The following is a 6,794-nucleotide window of genomic DNA, read 5'->3' as shown; positions in this document are numbered from 1 at the left end:
AGACCTACATTACAAGAATAATCTATTTGTTATTTGTAATTTCAAAAGTGTTTTTAAGGTACAAAATAAAAAGGAATACCATTTTTAATATAGTTATGTTGCACTCTCAAACTCCATACTGTCACACCATCTTGCGGATAATATTTTCGTTTTGTTTGATAATGCCCCAGTATTAACGGTATTGGAAATAATTCATTCAAAGAAAAAACTATGGAACTGCGTAGCTCAATGGACAACGCGCACAGGAAAATTATTCTCTTGAGCACATGGTGTGTAGGTTCGATACTCGGATGTTATGAGAGAAGGAAATTACTTATCCTAAGTGGTACAACTCCATCCGACCAATTAAAGGAGCATTAAAAATTAAACTGCACTCAGACGCGGTCGTAGAAATAGCCCATTTGGCGTTTACTTTTTCTCTCACTTATTTAATACTGTTGTCCGTGAACATTAATTAAGATAATAATTTAAGAATCTTATATTTTTTTTACTTTTTAAAAGATATTTGACAAAGTAAAAACTGAATTAAATCATGTGTATGGTCAAGTTGGTCATGTACATTTTCTTATATAAAATACCGAGAAAAAGTTATAAAATGTAATTAGTCAATTTCATTTACATTGGTAGATGAGCTGCTTTGCTATGATAACAAATAATATTTTAGTGCAATTGGAGTTAATTGGGTTAAATCTGTCTGCGTTTGTTTGTAATTATTTTTTCCGGGATTTAAAGTTCAAAACTAGTTATCCATTAATACGATGTCCATTTTCCTTCAAATATTGGCTATCAACCCATAAACAAATCAATATCGGTCGAGCCCTTATTCCTGATATAGGTTTTAGTTAATTTTTCTAGTTGTATGTTTCGGCTTTTGTGTAATATGTCAGGTATATTGTAGAATCATATCTTATTAGTGATACATTGTCATGAGCTGAAGTCTGAAAAGTCAAATGTAAGGTAACAATTTTCTTAATATTATTCATTATCTCCAAATTGTAATTTCAACTTGGTTACGCAATGTTTCACTTATTTGGTTGATCATAAGTTAGTCCTAAAAAAGATGGAAACTATATATATTCCACCACCTTTTAAATAGATATAAATAGTTATGGAGGGACGACAATGTTCACTCAACACTTTTCATTTGCTTGATTCGTATTCAGAGTCTGATGGTGTTCATTCCTCAATAGATTGAACAAAAGATACTCTAAAAATAGAGGTCACAAACATTTTTTAAATAGATAGAAACGACATATTAAGATTAGTTATAGACTTTATATTCAGAATTTTGGAGATGGCTCTTGATGCTAAGAAATTCTAGATAATCTATAGAGTAAGGTTTTTCAAACTTTAAACAGACTGTACTATTTTAGAAAATATCAAAATCTACAAGTACCCCAAATATGAACAAACTAAATATAAAATATTATATTTTAATATATTTATGACATTCCCCAACCAGGGCCGTGACTATAATAATTTTAATTTTAGTCCAGGATGATGCACTCTCTCGGCCTCAGACTTCCAGTTTTACGCGTACATCAGTTTAAGTGCCACTGATGAAGGTAACTTTTTTGATTTATGATATTTCTTTTTTTTTAGATCTAATATATTTTTTCAACCATCAAATCAATATTATTATTTTTGTGTAATTATGACTGTGATTTTTGTAATCAGAGTAAAATAGAAAAAATGAATCAAAGATTTTTCCCTTTGATAGAAATGGTGGGTTCTTGATTCATTTAACGCGTAAAAGCATGAAGAAATATATCCTAAAATTGCTTGTTTTGTGGGCTAAAAGGTATTTCTTTCAAAACGTTTTTTTCGAACAACTATATAATTTGTTGTTATTTTTCGCCTTGAAAGATTTCTATAAAATATTTTGTAGGTACATGTTTATAAATTTAAAAAATATTTTATTTAGTTCCCTATATTTTTCTAAATCAGAGTAAATGCCTTGTAACTACAAAAAAAATGGATACTTTCTTTGAAAGTGGATGTTTCTCTTAAAACTAAAGACAAACCACTTCATAATAAAAAAGATCACTTTAAAAAATCTATATATTAAGAGTAATTTAAAATTTATCATTCAAAAAAAATATTTTCTGTATAACATATGGGCTGTAAATAGATAGTGTTGTTTTTTTAATTTACTTGATTTTCAGTTAGTACCAACCTTCAAAAGACAGCTGTCAGGGTTTGACGACAAAAAAATAATTGTTTGCGAGTTATAGTGCTAAGTGTACCGCTACTTTTGTTATTTACAAAACAATGGATCAAAAACATATCGTGTTTTAATTTTACACTACTTTTGATGTGTTAAAACATCGTTCAAGCTACGCAATACGTTACTAAGTGATATGGGGACTTTTCTGTATATGCTTTGCATTAGGTTATCATGGCTTATTGATCGTAAATTCTAATTTTGTTCTCTGTGTACAACCAAAACAGAAATTTTGGACTCTAACAGTTACTTTCAATTTTATGGCGGGTAAAAACAATTAGGAACTCACCATCTCAATCCAACGGCAAGAATCTTCTGACTAATGTAACCATTAATTAGCTGAATAACACACAAATAAAATAGTCAAGACTCATTTTTGAGAAAAATAATCCAAGACTCCTTTAGTGTTGATGCCTCAACGCCTATATGCCTATAACTAGATTGAATGAACTTTAACATTAGCATATTATATGAACCTGAGATAATGGTTATTCGTTTATGTGTAGGTATAGCAGGGTGCCAAAGGGAGTGAGTGGATTTCTTGAATAATACTTGGCAGTCCATGAAAATTCTAAACCCATAAATTCTACTTTTAATAAAGTTTTTTTCCCTCAAGTAATTTAACTATATAGAAAGGGAAGTAGCCTATAATATTATCTTTCATTATATTAAGTTTTACAAACATATATTGTGTTCAGAGCCCTAATATTGGGTTTAAGAAATGTATCTCCAGTTTCTTGAATCAAATAGTCTTAAATTGTTTAAAGTGGATAATATAAAGTATACGAACCACACAAAAAAAAAAACATTACTATTTTTTTCTTTATAGACTCAAAATGTTATGATGAGATAAATGTTTGGTCCATCAAAGATAGGATCTTTAACAAATCCCTTAAACAAATGACAATAATGTTATGGATCACAAATTATTATTATTGTGTATTTGTTATTCTTATACACTACATATTTTGTTGTTGAGTGGCAGCGTATCAAGGGCGGAAGTTTCCCCCTCTCTATACTTTGCACATGAAGTGCCTCACTTGCTGCTAGATATTCATCTGTAACATCTTCATTAATATTGTGGTTTTTAGCAATGTAAAACATATAAACATTATTTCCATCCATATTACTATTTCCCTTTACTCTTTTTAGGAGGAAAAAAAGAACAACTCGATTGAAGGTCCCACTGGTAACCATTGAGGTACAATTAAAGATGCAGGAGAAGTGATTCCCATCATGCAGGTAAAACTTCCTGATTTTTAGAGTACAGATCCTCAAATGTAGTTTGCACAGGTTGAAGCAATATTTGAATCCAGGAGAATCACTTCTACAGAAACTAAATGTAATTTTATTGTATGTGCACTACACCAGGAAGTATCCACCAAAATAAGAGATCTCATTAATGATCCTTCAACTACAGAAGAGTATAATTTCATTAAAAATGCTCGTTTTAATTGCCTATTAACTTCAAATCTCCCGCGCCTTCAATAGCTCTTAGTACAATGGAATTAGGTAATAAGAAGCCACTACGGTGGATGCAACAACTAGTTAGAACAATTGTCTATTTCTTTGAACAAAATGGTGTAGTTTTTTTAATCAGAGATTTAGACCGATTTTTGTAGAAATACAAGATTTTTTACTTTTATTTTCAATGTAACTAAATGACATTATTTGCTCATACTAATAAGAAAGGAATTATAAAATTAGATTTGTAATTTTTCAAAAAATATGTGAATCTGCACTTTTTCCATGAGGCAATACGTTCTCCACACTGGAAGGTCATAGTAAGCAGTTAACCTATCTCCTTATTTAATGATTCATAGGTAATATATATATTATTGCATCAAGAAAGTTTTTAAGCCGAAAATTTGTCAAACTGCTCAAATCGAAGGATTCAAAAACTTATTTATTAAGTATGTTAGAAAAGGTGTAAAAGGGTTAAAAGTAAATAAATATAGTCTTAGGTAAATTACGATATCTTCAACTTTTCTAAACATTTTATGCAGATATATTGTAAATAGCTTCAAACTGACAGATACTCAATGTATGTATATACAGCTTTCTCACTTTGAAATCACTCTGACAGTTATGTAAATTATAAAAGTCAGTCAATAATATTAATAAAATCATTGAATCCGAATAGTCAATAGTTGTATTCACAAAAAAAAGTTACTTTGATATTCCACTGCCTAAAGTACATACATACTTTAGAATGTTTTCACATGGCATCATGATGAATAGGCAGCGCTACCAAGCTGAAGGGATAAAACAAAACTTAATATGTTGGGTGGCTAAACACCCCAGATAAGTGCTTGAATTAGGATTCGAAGCTAATTCATATTGATACATAACGTTACGAAAAAGCCTAATTCCAAAGGGATTGTGAAATATATATACTATTAAATATATATATATATATATATGAGAATTGTATAGGAACAATTTTTTGGACTCCTCTGAATAAAAGCAACACTTAATATCCTTACATGTTGAAAAGGCATCCTAAAAAAAAAGATCCATTTAGGATATGTTACGCATCATTGGACACATGAAAGAGTTGTTTACGTTCATGTATTTGTATAGACATCGTTCATTAAACTTGAGTTTTTTTTATTAAACATATTGATAAATATGTTAGTAAGAAGTTTTTATGTAAATATTTTCATTAAAACATCGAATAAAGGTGTTATCAACTATTTAAAAACTCAATTAAAAAAAATTGTCAAAATTTATAAATTCGTCCAAGTTTCAAAATATTTTCTTTCTTAATTTCGACGTTATTCGAATCATATTTCTTAATTTTGGACAACATGAAGTAACAAAAATATAGGAAACAAAAATAAATTGGAGTGCAAATGTTGCCTTGAAAATTTATCTCTGGCTGGATGTAATTACTTCTTAGTCGTATTAATATAATTTATAACGGATCATATTCGTGTTTCTAACTCTGTCTCGGAAAGAAATATAATTGATCCTGTTCTGCGATATTATACTATCTATTCAATGGATACCTCCAATATCTGATTCACTATAAAAACTCTACTCCTCAGATTTCAACTCTAGCCAATTATCGTATGGAGTCTCACATCCGAGTCACTCACAAAGGGACCTCGATAAATTATCAGCTTTTCAAACATCTAATATAATTATTTTGTCTTGTTTGCTCTTATCGTCAAATACAGAAAGTTAAATCCACATTTCCAAAACAATTCTATATTTCATTGAGACTCTTCCATATCAAAATGTATCTTATCCTGATAATACACGTATGTTGGATCAATTATAAAGAGGAATTATCTCCAGCTCTAAATCTTTCATATACTTCACAAGAATAATCATCATCAGAAAGATAATGTTGATGTTCTAACCTTTTACATTATTTGGTTTCATTTGTCAATAATAATAATTAATTAATACACCATTGTCTCCTTTAGACATAATCTTTGCATTACCGTGTTACAAAATCAAAGTTATCCTCTTCGTTAAGAAAGGCTTCATGTTCGATTTGGTTCGACTTATAAAAAAGTAAGGAAGTCAAAGGACTTCCTTGGAATAAATAACTCGCGCCTACATAGCTCATATTGTTTTTAAGAATTCAGAATGCTTGGCTCCTCTAAGCTTTAGGAACTGAAACTTACAATTTACCACTCTGTTATTTACTAAATTCAATTGTTCGATAATTTAAAATTTATATTCTAACTGTCTAATTTATAGTTTTATTAATAATTTAATTTAATATTATAATATACTATTCATTATGAATTAATTTGACTACTTAATTGATTAATCATTTTGAATATATTGCATTAATGGGGTAATAAACCATTGGGAGAGGTGGAGCGCAATATTGGCTAAAGAATTTTCTGATGTCTTCTCATATTTTCCTCGATAAAAAGTATTCATTCAAATGACTTCCAGATTCAATTTCACAGTGCTTCAAGTGGAATCGTAGCATTAATCCAGTTAGACTTAATGTTATCGATATGTGCATCTGTTAGGGGATGAAAAACAATTATTTATGCTTGAACTTGAAATGTTGTTAATTGCCCAAGTACCGGTAGTTGCATAAATAAGCGGACTAATTTTAAAAAGGTTTATATCTCAAGGTTCTGAGACCGGAAATAAAAAATTCCAGCCCAAGTAACTCTGTAAATCTTTCTTTGTTTTTGTTTTTCTTACTCGCATCAAACAAAGTCGTTTACGATTAATGACGAGGCCAAACGTCATATGGTTGCCACTCTCCTCTGCACCGGTAAGTCTGTCAAGGAGATAATCAAAGACACTGGACTATCTAGGACTACTGTGTTCAAGGTCCAGAAGTTTGGAAGGAGGGAAAAGATCTGAAGGAGGGTGCTCATACCTCTGGAATGACTCAGGATTGACTCGCTGCCAACATGCCATTTTGGAACAAAAACATTTGGCCACCTCAATCACCTGATTTGAATCCCCTTGACTACAGTGTGGGGTGGCAAATTGAGAAGAAGGCCTATGCTACCCGCCACCCGAATTTGGACTCGTTGAAGGGCAGGGCCAATGAGGAATGGGCAGCCATGGAAGATCATTACATCAT

This window comes from Lepeophtheirus salmonis, chromosome 5, assembly GCF_016086655.4.
Source record: "Lepeophtheirus salmonis chromosome 5, UVic_Lsal_1.4, whole genome shotgun sequence".
Lineage (NCBI taxonomy): Eukaryota > Metazoa > Arthropoda > Copepoda > Siphonostomatoida > Caligidae > Lepeophtheirus > Lepeophtheirus salmonis.
This window is presented reverse-complemented; position numbering follows the sequence as displayed.